The 22797-nt window shown below is 41.2% G+C and overlaps 1 long non-coding RNA gene across 1 annotated transcript in view; it reads left to right on the top strand.

Moving 5' to 3' along the window:
• Positions 1-22551, top strand: part of LOC116561108 — a 51014-nt gene extending 28463 nt beyond the window's left edge. The window contains exons 2-4 of the long non-coding RNA XR_004273291.1: positions 4303-4470; positions 18951-19069; positions 20857-22551. This is a non-coding gene — a long non-coding RNA (uncharacterized LOC116561108). The remainder of the gene's footprint in view (positions 1-4302; positions 4471-18950; positions 19070-20856) is intronic.
• Positions 22552-22797: the final 246 nt, after the last annotated feature.

Here is a 22797-nt window from a genome sequence, read left to right as displayed (position 1 = left end):
ATTACAAGGTTTAAATGAGAGAATACATGTGAAACAGTATAACACCTGACACAAAACAATTCCTGGGTAACTCTGACACAAAACAGAAAAGCAAAAATCAAAACAAGACAAGTAGAATTCCTGAGACAATGGGGAATAACCCCGATTGACCCATCTTGGTTTGGGTCCCTGCTTCCATGTGACACTAATGGTTCTAAATGACTCCAAATTGGGGCTACACATTTAGGCTGCACTGATGAGGCTGGCATAGGTACAGGGCATGGTATGCCTAAGGGGTCTGGCCATTTCACTAGGACCAATGTGATCCCCCCGAGGATTAGGCCCTTGTCTTTGCCTGCCTGTCACAATAGCTAACACAGAGTTAAGTGTGGGGTTTCATCACTAGAACCTCCAAAAGAATGATGTGCCCAGAGTGAGGTTTAATGCTGACAATGGGCATAGGAGGCTTATCTGCAGAAAACAATGCTGAAAGAAGTGCCTTGCCTAAGATCACACAAAAGGAAAAGATGGAGGTAGCATTAGTATAGGAGAAGGCATTCTCTTTCCACTGTGCAACACTGTGTCCAGCTACCTCTCTGTAAGTGACTAAGGGAAAGGAGTTGGCCATTTAAAGAAATGATGTTAATGACAATGATGTTGACTATGACAACAGCCAGCTAACTAGCATCTATTGAACACAATGGGCCAAACACTGTTAACTAACTAAGCACTTTATATGGATTATTTTACTCAATTCTCATAACCCTATGGTTGAGTGTTTATTACTGATACTTACTGGTTGAGTGTCAGGAGTTCTTCTAAGCACTTTACACATGCCGACTCACTTCATTCTCACAACAATCCCATGAGGTAGGTACTAATATTACCTCTGTTTTAAATGAGCTGAGGGATGGAGAGATTGGCTAACTTACAAAAACCTAGTGGGTGGAGGATTCACAGTTTTAACTCAGACATTCTGGCTATTCTTTTTCTTTTTAGACTTTAGATGCAGAAGGCTGAATTAATACTCTTCATGGCCTCACTCTTGTTCTATTTATGTCTATCTATTGATTATCTATCAATCATCTGTCATCTATCCATCCGTATATTTTATTTGTTTCTCCTCTTATTCTCCTCCCCCTCCCCAGAAGTGACCATTCACCGTACTTAATTAAATGTGCATCTTTTTGTTTGTGTAAGTTGTACAACCTGTGCTGCTGCACTATGGAAGTCTTCTGCAGCTCTAGCCTGCTCTAAAGTGCTTGAACTACTCTACTACAAAAGCTAACTCATACACTGCACACTGCTCCTTCTCTCTCTGTTGATGATAAGCATAAGCCGGTAAGTGAGTCTGAGAGCATGGAGACTCTGTAGTCTTGGTTCAATTTCTGACTAACAGATTTGAGTTAATGCGGTTACAACAGATCTTGGAAGGTAAGCAAGATAAAAGGATAAGCTAGAGACCAATGCAAGTTTGAGGGTTGATTGGGGGTCTGGCTTCCCTAATCTTCATCAGCTCCTCTAATCCCAGGTTTCCCTAAGTAATAACAAACCATGTAAACGTGATGAGCTTGCCATAAAGCACAGCTTTAGGACAAGTCCCTGAGTTTCTCACTTCAATCCAGATTAGCACCCCAAGCCTCTGCAAAGGATTGAATCCAACTACATCGGAGCTTTAGTAAAGCGCTTAACACATATCCAAGTCAAGTCCTGATAGTTAAAAAATGGCGTTCTAGGCCGAGTGCAGTGGCTAATGCCTGTAATCCTGGCACGTTGGGACGTCAAGGCTGGAGAATTGCTTGAGGCCCGGGAGTTTGAGACCAGCCTGGAAAACCTAGTGAGACCCTATCTTTACAAAAATAAAAATTAAAACTTGGGCATAGTGCAGTGTGCCCGTAGTCCCAGCCAATCAGAAGGCTGAGCCCAGGATGCTAGCACTACAATGAGCTATGATCACACTGCTGCACTCTACCCTGGACAACAAAGCGAGACCCTATCTCAAAAAACAAAAAGTTCTAAAACTGGAGGCACAATTAAATCTGCAATATAGTTATCCCAAACTCAGACCAATTTACAGCCAAAACCACCTCCACCATTCCTGAGTGTTGAGAATGCCACCTTGCACTCCCTGCCACTCTGACTAGCCCTCAGTTCCCCCTTTTCCCCTATAGCACTTACCTCTCTTCCCTGCCATCAGGCCTGTGGTAGGTGGAATTTTGGCCCCTCAGTGAAATATGTTGAAGTCCTAGCCCTCAGCACCTCAGAATGTGAGCTTATTGGGGGAAATAGTGTCATTACAGATGTAATTAATTAAGATGAGGTTATACTAGAGTAGAATGGGCCCTTAATCCAACATGGTAATGTCCATGTGAAGAAGGCCGTGTGAAGATGCAGAGATACAGTGAGAACGTCGTGTGAAGATACAGCCAGAGATGTGAGTGATGCATGCAGGACAAGGAATACCAGGGATTGCCAGCCACCAGCAGAAGCTGGCAAAGAGGCATGGAACAAATTCTCCCTTGGAGATTTCAGAAGAAATCAATTCTGCCAACACTGTGGTCTTGGACTAGCTTCCAGAACGGTGAGAGCATACATTTCTGTTGTTTGAAGCCACCTGGTGTGTGGCACATTTTAATGGCAGCCTAGGAAATGGTGCAAAAGGCTGGACAGCCCTTTCTGAGCCTGGTCTCCATGGGGAGATATTTAGCGAAGGCTTTGACCAGCCTGTTGGTTTCATCATCCCTGCCTTGTTAGCAAATCGCAACTCTGAGCGGGACACACCATCTAATTTCCCTGTTCCTGGGCCTAGGCTGTCATGGAAATAGCAAAATTAGATGAATTGATTATGTTGCAAAGTCATTGTCTCCAACCATAACTTGCCCCTGTCTGAGCCTGAGCAATCTTTCATCACATTGAAGTACGTATCACAGAGATTCTCAACAGTAGGGAGCAAATGGCTCATGGTTTGAAATATAAACTTTGCCTCATTGTTTTACTTCATTTAAAATTTAGTTTGAATTTCTAAAAACATCAGAGGAGGATAGGGAATTTTTCTTTTTTGCAGAGGAGTGTAAAGGTGGATCCATATTTCCCTTTGCCTGAAATTAGCACAAGTGTGCATAAGTGGTGGAGTTGGGTTTCAAATGAATAAAGCAGCCTGCCTCCAGAGCCCACACTTCTAAACACCACTATACAAGACGCTCTTATGGTTTACTAGATTGGAAACTCCCGGATGACAAAAAGCCTTGTATGTTCCCTCTTTGCATCTTCCCAACTCCCTGACGCCATCCATCACACTTTGAAAACATTCAGTAAAAAGAGGCACATACTTGGGCAGAGTTTCCTTTTCTCTCAGCAGTAGGTGGATAAATAAGTGACTATTATGTGGCATTTGATCTAAATATTGCAGTTCCATTTCCTCACTGCTCCCTCTCCTCTCTTTTTCTCTTTTGTCTCTTTTTAACCCTCATTCTGTAGAGAAGGAAGGGCACAGGGGCCTCTTTCTACACTAAGGAAATCTCAGAGGAGTTCTCCCAGGCCCATAGAGACTTCCTGAGTAGCTCTCAAGCTGCAGCCCTCTTCAGCTGGCAGCTGTTCTACAGTTTGCAACCTCAGGTCATTCCAAAGAATGAACCTCTTGAAATAAACACAAAGGAATGGGGCCTTTTATTATCTCCAGATGGGATTGTGCGGCCTTGGAAGCTGTTGAAATAATTCTGCTGTGCCTGGATCAAATTTTGTTATCTTCCAAAAGGAAAGAAAGAGAGGAGTGGTAAATTGTGTTAATAGAAAGGTAACTCGGATTAAATTCTGCTGATAGGTCCCCTTCCCCCACTAAAACCCAGATTTTTACATTTACTTTTCATTTATTTTTGCATCCTCTTCCCCTTTTACAATAAGATATTAAGCGGGGCTGGAATACACACAAACACACACATACAAAAGGACGAAATTGTAAAACCATTGTTTTTGTGTTGTTATCCAAGATTTAGGTGGTGTTTTTTCAAATGAGGATGACATCTAAAAGAGAAAATACATGTTTTGTAGGGTACTATTTCGAAAGAAAGTATGATAAAGCATGTCTGTGATACCTTTATTTTTACTCTGTTAGTAGTGGCGAGCTGAGCCACTCTACATACATGGAGTCCAATAAACACCTATTGAACAAACACCATAAATACTTAGAATTTCGGGCTATAAACAATATAAAATATAATTTAAAAATTGATGGTCCCACCTATTGGTTATGATATAAAGTATAAAAATGATCACTTACATAATAAGTTATTTCATGTTTTCCAATCATGTTACTTATTCCCACAGAGATTCTTTGAGGAGCTGGAAGGCAAACTTGGTTCATGCAGACGTAAGGCACTAATATTTTCAACTGGGGTGCTCTCCACTGGGTGCCTATTAAATGCTCAGCACTTTGAAGGATACCAGAGAAGTAAAGGCCTGGCCCCTGACTTTAAGGAGCATTTTATCCAGTTGGTAAGAGACCTACCTACCACTATAACAAAATAATAAACAGCCTAAACAAAACAAAACAAATAGGAGGATGAGGCTGGGAGGGGCCCTTGAGGCCAAGAGTTTGAGGCTACAGTGCACTATGATCGGGCCTATGAATATAGACAGCACTCCAACCTGGGCAACAGAATAAGACCTTGCCTCTACAAAATAAAGATATAAAACAAAATAATAAATAGCCTGACATTAAGATGTATAATGTTCCTTCTATATAAAATACATAGTATATGGTAATCATACTTTCTAAATCCTCAGCGCAGTGTCCCGACTTAGGACATGTTACCCCAAAGTAGGGCACCTCACTTGGCTTAGTACTTTATGTATGTATGTATGTATGTGTGTATGCATGTATGTATGTATTTATTTATTTATCAAGAGGGAGTCTTCCTCTGTCGCCCAGGCTGGAGTGCACTGGCTTGATCTTGGCTCACTGCAACCTCCGCCTCCTGAATTCAAGTGATTCTCCTGCCTTAGCCTCCCAAGTACCTGAGATTGATTACAGGCACCTGCCACCACACCTGGCTAATTTTTGTGTTTTAGTAGACGGGGCTTCACCATGTTGGTCAGCTGATCTAGAACTCCTGACCTCAAGTGATCTGCCCGCCTCAGCCTCCCAAAGTGCTGGGATTATAGGCATAAGCCACTGTGCCCAGCCCTTGGCTGAGTACTTTAAACAGAAGGACACTGGAAGGGCCTCAGAAGCAAGTTTTCTCTGACCTTCTTCTGCTCTCCTGTCTCTTGCCCTCTTTTCTCCTCTAAAGCAAGTGACAGAAATCAGAATTCCTCTTCCCCACCACAGGCCCTAGAAACTAGGATCACATTTCTGCAAAGCAAGCCATAAAATCTAGAAAGGTCATTCTCTCCTTTTTACCTTGAAGACTCTCATTCCAGAGGGATCCTACCCATACCCAGGAGGAAGGAATGCTACATAAAGAGACCCAGAAGAATCTAAGCAGAAAGGCAGGCCTTGCTGGCCTTCCTCCCCAGTCTATTACAATAAGATCATACTCTCTTGTCCAATCACATTTCTAGATGGCTGTCCATTCTTCACTGAGCCTCAGCCTCAGCATAAATACACAGTTTTCCTTGCATCTTTGGGTATTCATTTCTTCTTTTTGGCGGGGGTATTCATTTCGAAAGGCTCCTATGTCATGTAAAACTTTGGTTAAATAAATTTGCTACGCCTTTCTCTTGTTAATCTGTCTTTTGTTACAGGAGTGTCAACTGTGACCTGTATGATGGGTCAAGAAAGGTACTATACCTTTCTCTTCCTATAGCAGGCAAAAATCTGTTTTGCCCGCCGCTTACCCTAGGCTTAGTATAGCACAAGTCCTGGCACTTAGTAGGCAATTGATAGAATAATTGAATTAAGTTGGGTCTCATGGTAAGATATATGTGGCTTATAGTATATTTTAAATTAAGACTGGCAAAACAGATCAGAACATATGTGTAAACACAGGAAGCAGGGCATGAATTATGTCCTAGAAAATTCCTCAAGGGATTTATAACCTAATACAGATGAAGCCATCAGTGCGGGGATCTTGTAGCCTTAAATTTGGTTCGAACTTGAGATTTTTGTGGTTTGCTGTGCCAGCCCACAGTTTTTCCTTAGGCGAGCACTGAGTTTTTGCTCAAAGTCCAAAAGCAAAGGAAGAAAAAAAGGCAGATGGTGGGTAGTTGCAAGACTATGAACATATTCTACTCCTGGAAGTCTTACGGACAGGAGTAATTCCTGGAGTATGAAAGTAGCCTAGAAAGATTTTTGCTTCCTCCCTCCAACCTAACTATGTGGCACAAAATATTCCTATAGTACTTGGTGATATGAGGCTGAGCACAATGGCTCATGATTGTAATCCTAGCACTTTGGGAGGCCAAGGCGGGTGGGGCACTTGCGGTTAGGAGTTCGAGACTATGGCCAACATAGTAAAACCCCATCTCTACTAAAATAAAAAAAAATTAGGTGGGTGTGGTGGTCCATGCCTGTAGTCCCAGCTACTCAGGAGATCGAGACCGGAGAATCACTTGAAACCTGGAGGCAGAGGTTACAGTGAGCTGAGATTTCACCACTGCGAGACTCTGATTCAACAACAACAGTCACAACAATAAAAACTTGGCAATATGTATTAAGAGTCTTAAAAATGGTCATATCGTTTGATCCAATACTTTTCCTTCTAAGAAAATATGTTGGCTGGGCGCAGTGGCTCACACCTGTAATCCCAACAGTTTGGGAGGCCGAGGTGGGTGGATCATGAAGCCGAGAGATCGAGACAATCCTGGCCAACATGGTGAAACCCCGTCTCTACTGAAAATACAAAAATTAGGTGGGCCTGGTGGCGTGTGCCTGTAGTCCCAGCTACTGGCGAGGCTGAGGCAGGAGAATAATTTGAACCCAGGAGGCAGAGGTTGCAGTGGGCTGAGATCGTGCCACTGCACTCCAGCCTCGTGACAGAGTGAGACTCTATCTCAAAATAAATAAATAAATAAATAAAGTTAAGGAAATAACCAGAAATGTGAACAGAGGCTTTTTGGAACAAAGGGAAAAAAACCTCTGTACTCAATATAAAAAGTTGTTTTCTAAAAATTTTATTAAGTAAAGTTTGCCCTAGATATAAGACAATTCTTACATAATATTTAAAAATATGGCAAAAAATTTTGTATATATAGGTTATCCCTGAATAGAAGGATTACAGGTTGTTTTGATTTTACTCTATTGTAAGAAAAAAATTTAAAGCCTTTGAAATTTAGTGGGTGTCTTGATTAGTGCATCCATTAATTTCTGCTTTCATTCTCTTTGACTAGTCTTTCATTAGACTATTTTACGACTTTGTAGAGAAAGGGGTTAACATGTAGAAAATTGACATTAATGTAAATGTTTCCTGTTATACTATGCAAATGATCCCTGTTTGTGTCAATGCAAATAAATTTTGTCTGGCAGGTAATATAGATTTCTGTAAATCCAATCCATCTGAACCAGCTATAACACCTTACTGGTTTTCTCATTAATTAATGAGTTAATTAAAATCTTTGATGTGTTCATTTTATATTTATATGGTAGCTGTATGTTTCCTTATTTTGAAAACTGTTTTTTAACACTATATAGTTTCTATTTTCTAAATTTCCTACCATAAGCATGTATAGGTAATTTGGTAAACTTTTTAAGTATAACATGCATGCAGAGAGGTAGGTACGTTTACAGCTCAATGAATTTTCACAAAATCAACACCTCTGTAGCCTTTGTAAGTATGATCAAGGAAAAGAATAATATTACCACCCCAAAGCTGCGCTTGTGCCTCCCTCTTAGCCACTATTATCTCCACCATTCCAACAGGTAAACACCATCCTGACTTCCAACATCACTGATTCATTTTGTCTGATTTTGAACTTTATATAAATGGAATCATATGTGTTCTCATTTGTGCCAGGCTTACTTTGCTCACCATTATGTTTGTGAGATTCATACATGTGGTTGTGCAAAGTTTTAGTTCCTTCATTCTCCTTGTTGTATAGTGTTCCGTTATATAAATAGATCACAATTTACCCATTCTGCTGTTGAACATTCAGATTGTTTCTAGTTCAGCGTTATTCCAAATAGCGTACCTATCACAATTTTTGTATGTATTTTTAAGTGAAAATATGAGTATATGTCTGGTGACTAGAGCGTGTATTGATTTAAAACATATTAAAAAAAACTGCATTAAAAATAAGTTTCTCAGCCAGACACGGTGGCTCAGGCCTGTAGTCCCAGCACTTTAGGAGGCTGACATGGGCGGATCACAAGGTCAGGAGTCTGAGACCAGCCTGGCCAACATGGTGAAACCCCATCTCTACTAAAAACACAAAAATTAACTGGGCATGGTGGGGTGCATCTGTAATCCCAGCTGCTCGGGAGGCTGAGGCAGGAGAATCGCCTGATCCTGAAAGGCGGAGGTTGCAGTGAGCCGAGATCTCCCTGTTGCACTTCAGCCTGGGCGACTGAGCAAGACTCCATCTCAAAAAAAAAAAATTTCTCCCTTTTTCCTACAAGTCTTTCTGTAAATATGAAATATTTTTTATTAATAAACTCTTGGATTTCTTCCTGGTTCAATCTTGGTGAGTCGTATGTATCTAGTAATGTATCTGTTTCTTCGAAGTTTTCCAATTAATCGGCATATAGTTGCTTGTAGTTGTCTCTAATGATCCTTTGAATTTCTGTGGTATTAGTTGTCACCATTTTTGTCTCTGATTTTATTTATCTGGGTCTTCTCTCCTTTATTCTTAGTCTGCCTAAAGATTTGTCCATTTTGTTTATCTTTTCAAAAATCCAACTTTTTGTTTCATTGATTTTTTAAATTGTTTTCTTCATTTCGATTTCATTTGCTTCTGCTCTGATCTTTATTATTTTTTCTACTAATTTGGGTTTGGTTTGGTCTTGCTTTTCCAGTTCTTTAAGATGCACTATTAAGTTATTTGAAGTTTTTCTCTTTTTTGAAGTCAAATGCTCTACCACTGAGCTACACCCCTGCGTCAGTTTTTCTCTTTTTTGATGTGGTCACTGATAGTTATGAACTTCCCTCTAAGTACTGCTTTCACTGTATTCCTTAGGTTTTGGTATGTTGTGTTTCTATTTTCATTTGTTTCAAGACTTTTTTTTTTTTTTTTTGAGACAGAGTTTTGCTCTTGTTGCCCAGGCTGGAGTACAGTGGCGAGATCTTGGCTCACTGCAACCTCCTCCTCCCAGGTTCAAGTGATTCTCCTGCCTCAGCCTCCTGAGTAGCTGGGATTACAGGCGCTTGCCACCATGCCCAGCTAATTTTTTTATTTTTGGCAGACACAGGGTTTCACCATGTTGGTCAGGCTGGTCTCGAACTCCTGACCTCAGGTGATCCACCCAGCTAATTTTTGTGTTTTAGTAGATTGGGCTTCACCGTGTTGGTCAGCTGGTCTCAAACTCCTGACCTCAAGTGATCTATCTGCCTCAGCCTCCCAAAGTGCTGGGATTACAGGTGTGAGCCACCGCTGGGATTACAGGTGTCTGCCACAACACCCAGCTAATTTTTAGTAGACACAGGCTTTCACCATGTTGGCCAGACTGGTCTCGAACTCCTGACCTCAGGTGATCCACTCACCTTGGCCTCCTAAAGTGCTAGGATTACAGGTGTGAGCCACTATGCCTGGCCTGATTTTATTTTATTTTTTTATTTTTAAAGACTTGTTTTATGCCCTAACATATGGTCTGTTCTCAAGAATAATCCATGCGCTGAGGAGAAGAATGTGTATTCTGTAGCTGTTGGAGGAAATGTCCTGTAAGTATCTATTGGGTCTATTTGGTCTACAGTGCAGGCTAAGTTCTATGTTTGTTGATTTTCTGACAGGATGATGTGTCCAATGCTGCAAGTGTGGCGTTGACGTCTCCAGTTATTGTATTGGGTCTATCACTCTCTCTTTAGCTCTAATAACATTTGCTTTTTTTAATCTGGGTATGCCAGTGTTGGGTGCATATATAATTATAATTGTTATACCCTCTTGCTGAGTTGACCCCTTTATCATTATATAACAGCCTTCTTTGTCCCTTTTTATATTTTTTATCTTGAAAACTATTTGATATAAATATAGCAACTCCTATTCTTTTTTGGTTTCCGTTTGTGTGCAGTATCTTCCCATCCCTTTATTTTAGGCCTATGTGTGTATTTATAGGTGAAGAGTGTTTCTTATAGGCAACAGATTGTTGGGTCTTGTTTTCTCTCTTTTTTTTTAAGTATTTTTTTAAGCATTTTTTTCTTTATAGAGACAGAGTCTTACTGTGTTGCCCAGGCTGGGCCCAAGCAATCTGCCTTCCTTGGCCTCCTAAAGTGCTGGGGTTACAGGCATGAGCCACCAGGCCTGGCTGAGTCTTTCTTTTTAAATCAATTTAACTACTCTATTTCTTTTGATTAGAAAATTTAGTCCATTTACATTCAATGTCACTATTGATAAGTAAGGACTTACTGCTGCCATATTGTTATTTGTTTTCTGGTTATTTTGTGACCTTTCCTTCCTTCCCTCCTTCCTTCCTTCCCTCCCTCCTTCCTTCCTTCCTTCCTTCCTTCCTTCCTTCCTTCCTTCCTTCCTTCCTCCCTCCCTCCCTCCCTCCCTCCCTCCCTCCTTCCTTTTTTCTTCACTCCCTCACTCCTTCCTTCCCTTCCTTCCTTCCTTATTCTTTTTTATGAAGGTAATTTTCTATGGTGGTGTGTTTTAATTTCTTGCTTTTCATTTTTTTGCATATCTGTTGTAGGTTTTTTTTGATTTGAAGTTATCTCGAGGCTTGCAAATAACATCTTATAACTCATTATTTAAAACTGATGACAACTTAACACTAATTGCAAAGCAAAGAGAACATTAATAAAAACTCCACACGAAGTTCATTGCCCCTACTTTCTAACATTTTATTGTTTCTATTTATGTCTTATTCTACTTTCTGAAAAGTTGTTGTAGTTTTATTTTTGATAGGTTCACCTTTTAGACTTTCTGCTCAAGATATGAGTGAGTATTTTACACACCACTATTTTTTTTTGAGACGGAGTCTTGCTCTGTCACCAGGCTGGAGTGCAGTGGCGTGATCTCAGCTCACTGCAACCTCTGCCTCCTGGGTTCAAGTGACTCTCCTGCCTCAGCCTCCTGAGCAGCTGGGACTACAGGCACACACCACCATGCCCAGCTAATTTTTTATATTTTTGGTACAGACAGGGTTTCACCATGCTGGCCAGGATGGTCATGGTCTCCTGACCTTGTGATCCGCCCACTTCAGCCTCCCAAAGTGCTGGGATTACAGACATGAGCCACCACACTCGACCTACACACCACTATTATAGTGTCATGATAGTCTGTGCTTGTGTGTGCTTAATATTATCAGTGAGTTTTACACCGTCAGATAATTTCTCTCTTTTTTTTGACACAGTCTCAGTCTGATGCCTGGGCTGGAGGGCAGTGGTGCAATCTCGGCTCACTACAACCTCTGCCTCCCAGGTTCAAGCGACTCTCCTGCCTCAGCCTGCACACACCACCATGCTGGGATAATTTTTGTTTGTATTTTTAGCAGAGACTGGGTTTCACCATGTTGGCCAGGCTGGTCTCAAACTTCTGACCTCAAGTGATCCACCCTCCTCAGCCTCCCAAAGTGTTGGAATTACAGGCGTGAGCCACTGCACCCAGCCCCTTCAGATACTTTCTTACTGCTCCTTTACATAATTTTCTTTCATATTGAAGAGCTTCCTTTAGCATTTCTTGTAGGAGAAGTCTGGTGTTGAGGAAATCCTTCAGCTTTTGTTTGGTTGGGACATTTCTCCTTCACATTTGACAGATATTTTCCCTGGATGTATTATTCTAGGATAAAAGGTTTTTTTTTTTTTTTTTTTCCTTCAGCATTTTAAATATGACATGCCAGCATCTCCTGGCCTGTAAGGTTTCCACTGAGATGTCTGCTGCCAGACATTTTGGAGCTCCATTATGTGTTATGTCTTTTATCTTGCGGCTTTTATGATCCTTTCTTTATCTTTGACCTTTGGGAGTTTCATTATTAAATGCCTTCAGTTAGTCTTCTTTGGGTTAAATCTGCTTGGTGTTTTATAATCTTCTTGTACTTGACTATGAATATCTTTCTCTAGGTTTGGAAAGTTCTGTTATTATCCCTTTGAATAAACTATCTACACTTAACTTCCTCTTTAAGGCCAGTAACTCAGATTTGCACGTTTGAGACTATTTTCTAGATGTTGCAGGCAGGCTTCATTCTTTTGAATTCTTTTTTCTTTTGTCTCCTCTCTGTATTTTCAAAATAGTCTGTCTTCAAGCTCACTCATTCTTTCTTCTGCTTAATCAGTTCTGCTGTTGACCATGATGCAATCTTCAGTATATCAATTGAGTTTTTCAGCTCCAAAATTTCTGCTTGATTTTTAAAAATTATTTCAATCTCTTTGTTAAGTTTATCTGATAGGATTCTGAATTCCTCTTCTATGTTATCCCGAATTTCATTGAGCTTCTCAAAACAGCTATTCTGAATTTTCTGTCTGAAAGATCACAATATCTCTGTCACTCCAGGATTGGTCACTGGTGCCTTATTTTGTTTGTTTGGTGAGGTGACGTTTTTCTGGATGGTCCCGAGGCTTGTGATGTCTAAGCATTGAAGAGTTAGGTATTTGTTAAAGTCTTTGCAGTCTGGGCTTGCTTGTACCTGTCCTTTTTGGGAAGGTTTTCCAAGTATTCAGAGGGAATCAAGTGTTGTGATCTAAGTCTTTGGTCCCCGCAGCCATATCTGCATTAAGGGGCACCCCAAGCCCGGTACAACTGTGACTCTAGCAGACTCATACTGCCATGGTGGTCTTGGGTAAGGTCTGAGAGAATTCTTTGGATTACCAGGCAGAGATCCTTGTTCTCTTCTCTTACTTTTCCCCAAACAAATGGAGTCTCTCTGTGCTGAGCTACCTAAAGCTGGGGAAGGGGTAACACAAGTACCACTGTGGCTACCACCACCGTGACCATGCTTGGTCAGACCCAAAGCCAGCACAGCACTGGGTCTTGCTGAAGGCTCTTGGCAAATACTGTTTAGCTACAGCCAATGTTCTCGCAAGGCCCAAAGGCTCTTCAGTCATAATCCAGACAGGCTTGTGTCTTTCCCTTCATGGCAGCAAGCTCCATCCTTCCCCTGCCCCCAACCCATGGCAGATCCAGAAATGCTGTCTGAAAGCCAGGACTTGGAGTTGGAACATTAGGAATCTACTTGGTGCTCTATTCTACTGTGGCTGAACTGGCACCAAAGCCGCAAGACAAAGTCCTTCCCACTTTTTCCTCGCCCTTCCTCAAGCAGAAGTAGTCTTTTCCGGTGGCCACCACTACCTGGCTTCTGCAGATGTTAACAAACTCTTTTAAAATGTAAATACATTTCAGAAGAGTTAATCCTGATTCTTGCCTTATTGTGAATTCCTATAATCTGACAATGACATCAACAGTTAGTTAAGAAGTTTCCACTGGTGCAGGGATAGTATGAAGAAATCTGGAGTGAGGAAAGGGTAGCAAAGTAGCGAGTGTTAGGGCTTTGGAGGTGAAGTCTGGAAGAAGGGGGAAAGAAGTGGGAGACTACTGGCTTTTCTTCTTTTCTTTTCTCTTCTTTTTTTGAGACAGGGTCTCGTTCTGTCACACAGATTAAAGTGCAGTGGCATGATCAGCTCACTGTAACCTTTAACTCCTGGACTCAAGCAATCTTCTCACCTCAGCCTCCCAAGAAACTAGAGCTACAGGTATATCCTGCCATCCTTGGTTAATTTAAAATTTTTGTTTTGTAGAGACAGGGTCTCACTATGTAGCCCAGGCTGGTCTTGAACTTCTGACTTCAAGTAATCCTTCTGCCTGGCCTCCCAAAATGCTGAGATTACAAGTGTGAGCCATGGTTCCCAGCCAGAGTTTAAAATTGGATATGACAGTTGGACTGCTGGATTAAGATGCCAATTCCTCCCCACTGAGGCCAGGCTCTATAATCTGAGCATATCTAGTTCATCTTTTCCAGATCAATTTGGTGACTCCCTACTCTGTCTCCATTAGAAGTAGGGACAGAAGGAGGAATCTGAAAGCAGGAGGAGCAGAAAATATGCTTTCGATACCTCTTTTATTATCTAATATTGTAGAGTCTAAGGGACACATTAAAAGTCTATCATGTGTGATTAAAGACCAAAAAAGAGTGGAAATGACTAGCAGGGTTCACACTTGACCTTCTGCAAGTGAGCAGTGATCCAGCAAAGATGGTGAGGAAGGGTGGAGTGGGTGAAGTTGGTGCCGAGATTCAGGACAGGCCCAACCCAGCACTCTTAGTAGGGGTGAGGCATGGGAATAGTGGTGAGGATAGTATTGGAGTTACTGTGCACAATTCAAGCTGGAACAAAATTTTAGTATACCTAAGAATTTTGGGTAAAATGATGCAATGGACAGAAGTTGTGTTGAGTTTGAGGGCATAAGTGGGATGTCAGGTTAGGCCACTGCTGCAGCGGCTTAGCAGCCAGCCTGAGATCTTGGAGCTAATGAACAAAGAGGCCAGGCTGGTATGTTATCAGGCAGCTTGGTGGATCTGGGGAAAGAGGTTTTTGTCTCAAGAGGGATTTTCAAAATTTATATCTGGACTTGTACTATTTGAGATCTCCTGAGTTTGGTTCAGCAGAGCTTTCTGTAAAGCATCCTTAGCAGCCCTGATGTCAAGTGACAGGGGAAGTGGCTGTGATATTTGGATAGCCAGGCAGAATGAGATTCCTGTGAGAACTCCTGACAAGTACTCACCTATGTCCTTTGCTTCAGTGCCCTGGGGAAGGATTAAAGCTGATCCATGCCAACTCTGTCAATGGGCTCACTCTTGACTTGCTGGCTTATTGTTGTTGACAGCTTCCAGGTATACGTTTTCTTAGAGATGGATTCCATGCAAGAAAAATACTATTCTTGTTGCCAAGGCGTTAGTTTAATAAGTAAACAAATTGCAAAACGCTAAAGGAGAACACGAAGGTGTTTTCAGGCTTCCCACTGGGAACTGCTTGTCTACCACTTTCCACACTAAAAAAGACCCAACAACTGTACTATAGACAGAATGTGTTTTATCCTTTTTATCTTAATAAATGTTTTAAAGCTTGTTGTTATCCATTAGCACCTCAGCACTGTATACCTACAGAGAGCCTCTCATTTAATTTGCAGAATAAACAATATCATTACCATTTCAAGTCTATAAAAAAATAAGAGTTCATGAGATTAAAGAAATTGTTCTGCATCACATAAGGTATTAAAAGTGGGTCCCTAGCCAGGCATGTTAGTGGGCACCTGTAATACCAGCTACTCAGAAGGCTGAGGCAGGAGAATCACTTGAATCCAGGAAGCAGAGGTTGCAGTTAGCTGAGATGGCACCACTGCACTCCAGCCGGGGTGACAGAGGAGACTCCATCTCAAAAACAAAAACAAAAACCAACCAAACAAACAAAAACTAGGTCCGTAACTTGTGATTAAGTATCTTTCCAAGTGTCTATCTTCCACAGAGAACACACAATCTTGGAGTCTCACTTTATACTGATCAGGACCATTAACCCTGAAACCTGATTAGGCTACCAGGTTGGGCAAATTTCCTCAGGACCTGGCCCCCTAAAGAATAAAAATCCCTCAACTGCTTCTTACCTCCTAACTTCAAAAGGATCCAGAGGGTTTCGTTACCCCATTAGCTTGAAATAAAGGCTTGATTGTCCTTCCAGGATTTCAAACCTGTTCTTTGGAGATGGCCCAACCTTGATTGTTCAGTTTTGCAGCCAGAAGCATGGATTAATCATCAGTATGTGAGTTCTTCATCTATGCTACCTGAAGTTTCTTGGCTGACTTTTAATTTATGTCATAAAATAGTAGTCTATTTAACATTTTTGCTACAAACAACATTTTTCTATGTATATTTCAAGTTATGAAGAAAAAGTCTTACTGATTAATATAAATACAAGTTTCTTATAATTTCAGGAAGCACTTCACACAAGGAAAAAGAGAAAATCAATTGAGGGGCTAGTTATAAATACTATTTGACACAGATTGGGACTGAGTGAGTTTCCTACCTGGATGGATAGTAAGTGCAAAATTGTGATGCTGTGATTTCTTATCACTGAAGAGTGTTCCACTTGGGGCAGCAGATGGAAATGAGATGTCTATGAGAATAGAGTTGAGTCATGAAAAGAGAAGAGAGTCCATGGATGCCCATCAGCCAGGTGAAGATGGAATAAGAGCTACAGCTATCATTTCAAAAAATTTTTAAAAAATACATAGTTTTCTGGCCCGGTGCAATGGCTAACACCTGTAATCCCAACACTGGGAGGCCAAGGTGGGAGGATCACTTGAGGCCAGGAGTTCAAGACCAGCCTAAGCAACATAGTGAGACCTTGTCTCTACAAAAATAAAAATAAAAAATTAGCCAGGCATGGTGGTGCACACCTGTAGTCCCAGTGACTCAGGAGGCTGAGGTGGGAAGATAGCTTGAGCCCAGGAGTTCCAGGCTGCAGTGAGCTGTGATCACACCACAGCACTCCAGCCAGACTGACAGAGTGAGACCATGCTCCTAAATAAATACACAGATAGATAGATAGATAGATAGATAGATACAAATATAGTTTTCTTTTTTTTTCCCCAAGACGGAGTCTTGCTTTGTCACCCAGAGGTGGAGTGCAGTGGTGCGATCTCAGCTCACTACAACCTCTGCCTCCCAGGTTCAGGCAATTCTCCTGCATCAGCCTCCTGACTAGCTGGGACTACAGGCACCCATCACCACACCAGGCTAATTTTTGTCTTCTTAGTAGAGAGGGGGTTTCACCATGTTGGCCAGGCTGAGTCCTGACCTCGTGATCTGCCCACCTTGGCCTTCCAAAGTGCTGGGATCACAGGCGTGAGCCACTGTGCCCAGCCTAGTTTTCTTATAACAAAAGGAATAATTCCTTATTATCCAAATTGAAAATACGACTAAAGAGAGAGAGAAAACAAAAAACACCTGAATTCCACCACTGATTATTAACTAACTTCTGCACTGGCTTTTCATCTTATTGAGAGTTAACCAATAAATTAAGAGGGGAATGGGATTACCCCTGAAAATACCTTAAATTATTCAGTTTGGAATAGAACCTTGGAGCATGTAGAAAACCCAACACGTGTGCATGGCATAAGCTTTGTTAGTTGAGCAACTAACGAAGTAGTTGTATTTATAAGCCATGCTATTTAAACATATATAAATAAATAAAAATAAAAGGACCTGTTAACAAAAGAATCACACTTACTGTGACAAGATACTCAATGTATGAAGAGCACACAGGACCAGAAATTGATCAAATTCACATCACCTCTTTCAGATTTATTTTGGATTAGTTTCAAGCTAATTGAAAAGATCAGATCCCACTGCCTTGGGAGGCCAAGGTGGGAGGATTGCTTGAGACCAGGAGTCCAAGGCCAGCCTGGGCAATATAGCAAGACCCTATGTCTGCAAAAAAAAAAAAAAAAAAAAATTAGCCAGCTGTGGTGGCATGTGCCTGTAGTCCCACCTACTCAGGAGGCTAAGGCAGGAGGATTGCTTGAGCCCAGGAATTTGAGGCTGCAGTGAGCCTTGATAATGCCACTGCACTTCAGCCTGAGTTACAGAGAAAGACACTGTCTCTGACAGAGAGAGAGAGAGAGAGAGAGGGAGAGAGAAGAAAGGTCAGGCAGGAATCATAACACCATTTAAAATATTCTCTCTTGTGGCCGGGCATGGTAGCTCATGCCTGTAATCCCAGCACTCTGGGAGGGTGAGGCAGGCGGATCACCTGAGCTCAAGAGTTTGAGACCAGCCTGACCAACACGCTGAAACCCTGTCTCTACTAAAAACACAAAAGAATTAGCCAGGTGTGATAGCACACATCTGTAATACCAGCTATTCGGGAGGCTGAAGGAGGAGAATTGCTTGAACCCGGGAGGCAAAGGTTGCAGTGAACCGAGATCATGTCACTGCCCTCCAGCCCCAGTAACAGAGCAAGACTGTGTCTCAAAAAAAAAAAAAAAAAAAAAAATATCTCTTACACTTTCCTTCTTCCTCTCTCTCCCCCTTTCTCTTTCCTTTATTCTTTCTCATTTGCCCTCCACTCTTCCCAAATTTAGGTGAACCCTATAAAAGCTAAATGCAAAGTGCTGTGATGCTTCTGTATTACCACTTTTAAATCTAGCCTTCAATAATTTTAAAGTTACAAAAATACACAGTACTAATGAAAAACATCAAATAGTACAGATAGTATAAAAACAAAAAGTCAAAATCTCCTTTTCTTGTTCTTTTGTCAGCATTCTTCCCATTTCTAGATATGGCGGCAAGACCCAGAGTTGGGATGGAGTGTAAAGTCAGGCAGAGTTTCTTTTTGTACATTTATACAAACTGTTCTTTGTGACTGTATGTGTGTGTGTTTTTATACCATGTTGGTGAGATTTAGAGAGCAAGGGAAAGTTAAATGCATGTAGTCAATCCATCACCTTGAACCAGAAACCCTTTTAAAGCTTTTAAAACCATACACATATACTCACACGTTTTTATTTTACTGAAAGGGGATAATCAAGTACATAATGGCTGGTCACCTGTGTTTGTCTTTAATATATTTTAGACAACTTATCACATTAATAAATATGTATCTATAACATTATTTTAAATATGAAAAATATATGGATGTATTTATGTAATTAAAGTCTTACTGTTGGACACTTAGGTTGCTTTTCTATTTCTGTATGACAAACACAGTTTGGATGATCTGCCTAGCAGTTTAATCTTTGCACACATGCTTAGTACTTCCTAAAGGCAGAGTTATAAATTTGAAGTTGGTCACTGGACAAAATGTGCATTTTTAAGGCTTTTGAGTATACTGGACACTTGTATTTCTTACATTTTAGTTGCACGTTCTCAAGTCTAACAATGAATTTAACTTCTTTTCTAGGGTGGGACGCTACTGCAGACTGCTTTCAAGTCAAGAGCTGCCTCATCTTCCAAAGTGGGAGTTCCCAGCATCAGGCTTGTGGGGGTGGAAGCTTAATCCGCCTCCTTCCAAAAACTGAGGTGAGTCACTACCAGCTTTACTTCTCCACCCTTGACTGAGTCCATACACATCCCTGCTTTCTTTTTTTAAGGAGGTGGAACTCAGCCTAAAGTCTCCATTCATGTGGAATTGAAAAAAGGCATCTGTTCTAGGCCATTCTTACTTCCAGATTAGAATTTATTTCAGCTCTAAAGACAGAGCTATCTTTTTTTTTTTTTTTTTTTTATTTTTTTCTGAGACAGAGTCTTGTTCTGTCACCAGGTGCCAGGCTGGAGTGCAGTGGTGCAATCTTGGCTCACTGCAATCTTCACCTCCTGGGTTCAAGCAATGCTCCTGCCTCAGCCTCCCGAGTAGCTGGGACTACAGGCACGCGCCACCATGCCCAGCTAATTTTTTTTGTATTTTTTAGTAGAGACGGGGTTTCACCATGTTGGCCAGGATGGTCTCGATCTCTTGACCTCGTGATCCACCTGCCTCGGCCTCTCAAAGTGCTGGGATTACAGGCATGAACCACCGCACCCGGCCCATAAGACAGAGCTATCTTAACGTAAGTTCTTAACAGCTAACTTCAGAAAACTTAAACAGTTTATGAAAGTGGGTAAAATCTCTACAAGTCTTTGAAGAATATTAGCTATGAAAATGATTGTTATTTTTCAAAAAATAATAACAAGAACTTGGAATGGATAGTTATTTTGGTCAGAAGATTAACAGGGATTCTCTGACACCTGGGCAGATTCCCCATCTGATCTGTGCTCCTTCCCATTTGAACACTGGATAACTTTGAGAAATCTCCTTGGAGCATGTAGAAAAGCCAGCACAAAAAGCCAGGACATGGGCATGGACATACACATTCTCCACCCTTACACTCTTCTTTTTGTTTCTCTTGCTATTGCTACTATCATACCACCATCACTGAAATCTAGCAATAGTGTTAACATGTGCAATGGGTCGTTTTTGCTGGTCAGAGTACTTTCTAGGCTAAAAAGCAAAGGAAATAAAACAAATTTTCAACAACCTGTAGTGCTATATGCTGCTTTAAAGTTTACAAAGCAAGGCTGGGAGCTGTGGCTCATGCCTGTAATCCCAGCACTTTGGGAAGCCGAGGTGGGTGGATCACTTGAGCTCAGGAGTTTGAGACCAGCATAGGCAACATGTTGAAACTCTGTCTCTACAAAAAAGACAAAAATTAGCCAGGAGTGGTGGTGCACGCCTGTAGTCCCAGCTTTTCGGGAGGCTGAGTAGAGAGTATCATTTAAGATCAGGAGGTCGAGGCTGCAGTGAGCCATGTTCACACCACTGCACTCTAGCCTGGGTGACCAGGTGAGACTCTGTCTCAAAAACAAACAAAAAAGCTTATAAAGCACCTTCACATAACCTGCAGGTGCTGTGCCCAGGGAACTCATTCTACTAAAGTTGCTCTTAATCTAAAGGGGAAGCAGTGAGATAAGCTGATTACTCTCTGGGGTTAGGGATTCTATGTTTCTTGTTTTGAAGCCCTGATATTCTGCTATCAGGTTGATGGACTGTTTCAGTAGACCCACCTGACAGTGTAAAGGAAATAGTTCTGATTTTTCTCCTCTCTAGGAAGTAAGAATGACCTAGAACAGATATCCTTTTCCAGGGTTGAAGGAGACACTCACGGTCACAAAAATCTAGGACAAAATGTTTCATTCAGTAAAACTAGCTCCTACAGTAAGTTATGTTACATTCAGCCAATTAGGGATTAATTTTCAAAAGATTCCAGATAAGCAAGGGTAATTTGAACTTTGTAAAACATTGTTATAAACTCTTCAATGGTCCTTTCCAGAGAGCTCTGTCCGCCCTTGAGTAACTAGAAGCGCGCCTTTGCTCAAGTTGAGAGCTGATATCAGGACAGAAACATGTACTGCCATGTAGAAGAGTAAAGAGTAGCGAAAATACTAGAAATTCCACCTTAAAGTGGCCAGGTTTTTAATAATTAAGGTACCAATAAATATAAGGAATATAAAATGGTTCTTAAGGAATATAACCAAACTGGGTTTCAAATTGTTTTTTTAGGGACATGGACATAGATTCCTATGAAAGCCTTATATTTAGTGGTTAGGTATCAGGTTTATCCCTAAAACCTATTAAAACTATATTGACTCTGAAATGGCACTTTTAATTCCCTTAAGATTCCATCCTTACCTACTCCCAATGGAAGTCTTCAAGTTATTAGATAATTGGAAAATTGAGACTGGAGACTGAATTGAACCATGAACCATGGGGGGTGAGGAGTGGGTGAAGGTGGGCCTTTCTTGGTTTAGCAGCACTCAAATTAGCATAAGAAGAAACTTATGCTACTTCTGGGAGATGACCCAGAAAATGTGGCCATCAAAAACAACAATGTTCATATGTCTGAGTCCCATTTATTAAATCTATGAGTTAGTGACTGAAGGACTTAGGTTTCTTTCAAATTAAGTTAAATTCCATTAGAATAAGATTGATAACTTGGACAAAATTTACTTTTAAGATTCCTATGAAAGGGACTCTAGTACTACTGTTGCACCTTATCCCATTCGGTCATCAGAACTTGTGTTGGGCATATGGCCAGTCCCTAGAAATACTTGCTTCATGAATTGAATAAGACGATTAACTAAGATGACTGACATGCCTTGGTGTAATCGGCCTTTGCAAAGATGAACTCTTCAAGGTTTGTCTAAGATTTGAGAAGCCCACTGAGAGTGTGCCAACGGATTATTAATGAGCACTCATACAAGTAAAGATAGTCAATCCACAGCAAAACTTCAGCACTAATGAGATAAAAAGGCTTTGGGCATATTACCTAACCTCAATGTCCTCATCTATAAAATGTAGATAATAGCAACAACTATCATATAGGGTTATTATGAGGATTAAATGAGACAAGGCACATGGAGTAATTAGAAGAGTGTCTGGCAGGTAGGAATTAGGGGAATGACTATGCAGATGCATTTATGTAGATGAGCAGACCTCTAGGGTAACTCAGGAACAATAGAAGGTCCTAAACATACAGGGGTCATGGGAACCCTACACTGTTTATGAATCTTGGCTGCATCATTGTGAACTAATTAAGGACCAGCTAAGGCACCTGCCCCATTCCAGAAGAATTGGCACTGTGTAAGATCCTGCTGCTGTGTGGTATGACTTGAAAATACATGCTGAAATGACTTTTCCTAACAGCCCAGAGATATGTGGCCATGGAATAGAAATTGGGTTGAATAATAAAAAAGTCATATTTCACAACCCACTTTAGCCATTATTATTAGGGAACCAAATGATGTATCCAAATATCAAAAGAGAGAGCGGGGATAAGGCACAAGGGGCTTGAGAAGAATTTTGCTCTAGATACATTTTACTGTCCCAATAGCCATGCCATAATTTCTAAAGGAGCCTACGGGGAAAAATCTGAGAAAGGTAAGGAACTCATCTGAAACCTCTTTTGTATAACAGCTTTTTTTTTTTTTTTTGAGACGGAGTCTTGCTCTGTCACCCAAGCTGGAGTGCAGTGGCACTATCTCAGCTCAGTGCAAACTTCACTTCCCGGGTTCAGCTTCCGAGTAGCTGAGATCACAGGTGTGTGCCACCATGCCCAGCTAATTTTTTTTTTGTATTTTAGTAGAGATAAGTTTTCACCATGTTGGCCAGGCTGGTCTCAAACTCCTGACTTCAGGTGATCTGCCTACCTTGGTCTCCCAGAGTGCTGGGATTACAGGCATGAGCCACCATGCCCAGCCTTGTATAATATCTT

The sequence above is a fragment of the Sapajus apella genome, unplaced genomic scaffold, assembly GCF_009761245.1.
Source record: "Sapajus apella isolate SASKATOON/1434 unplaced genomic scaffold, GSC_monkey_1.0 scaffold28, whole genome shotgun sequence".
Taxonomy (NCBI): Eukaryota; Metazoa; Chordata; class Mammalia; order Primates; family Cebidae; genus Sapajus; species Sapajus apella.
The sequence above is the reverse complement of the archived record's forward strand: the minus strand, read 5'-3'. Positions and strand labels throughout refer to the sequence as shown.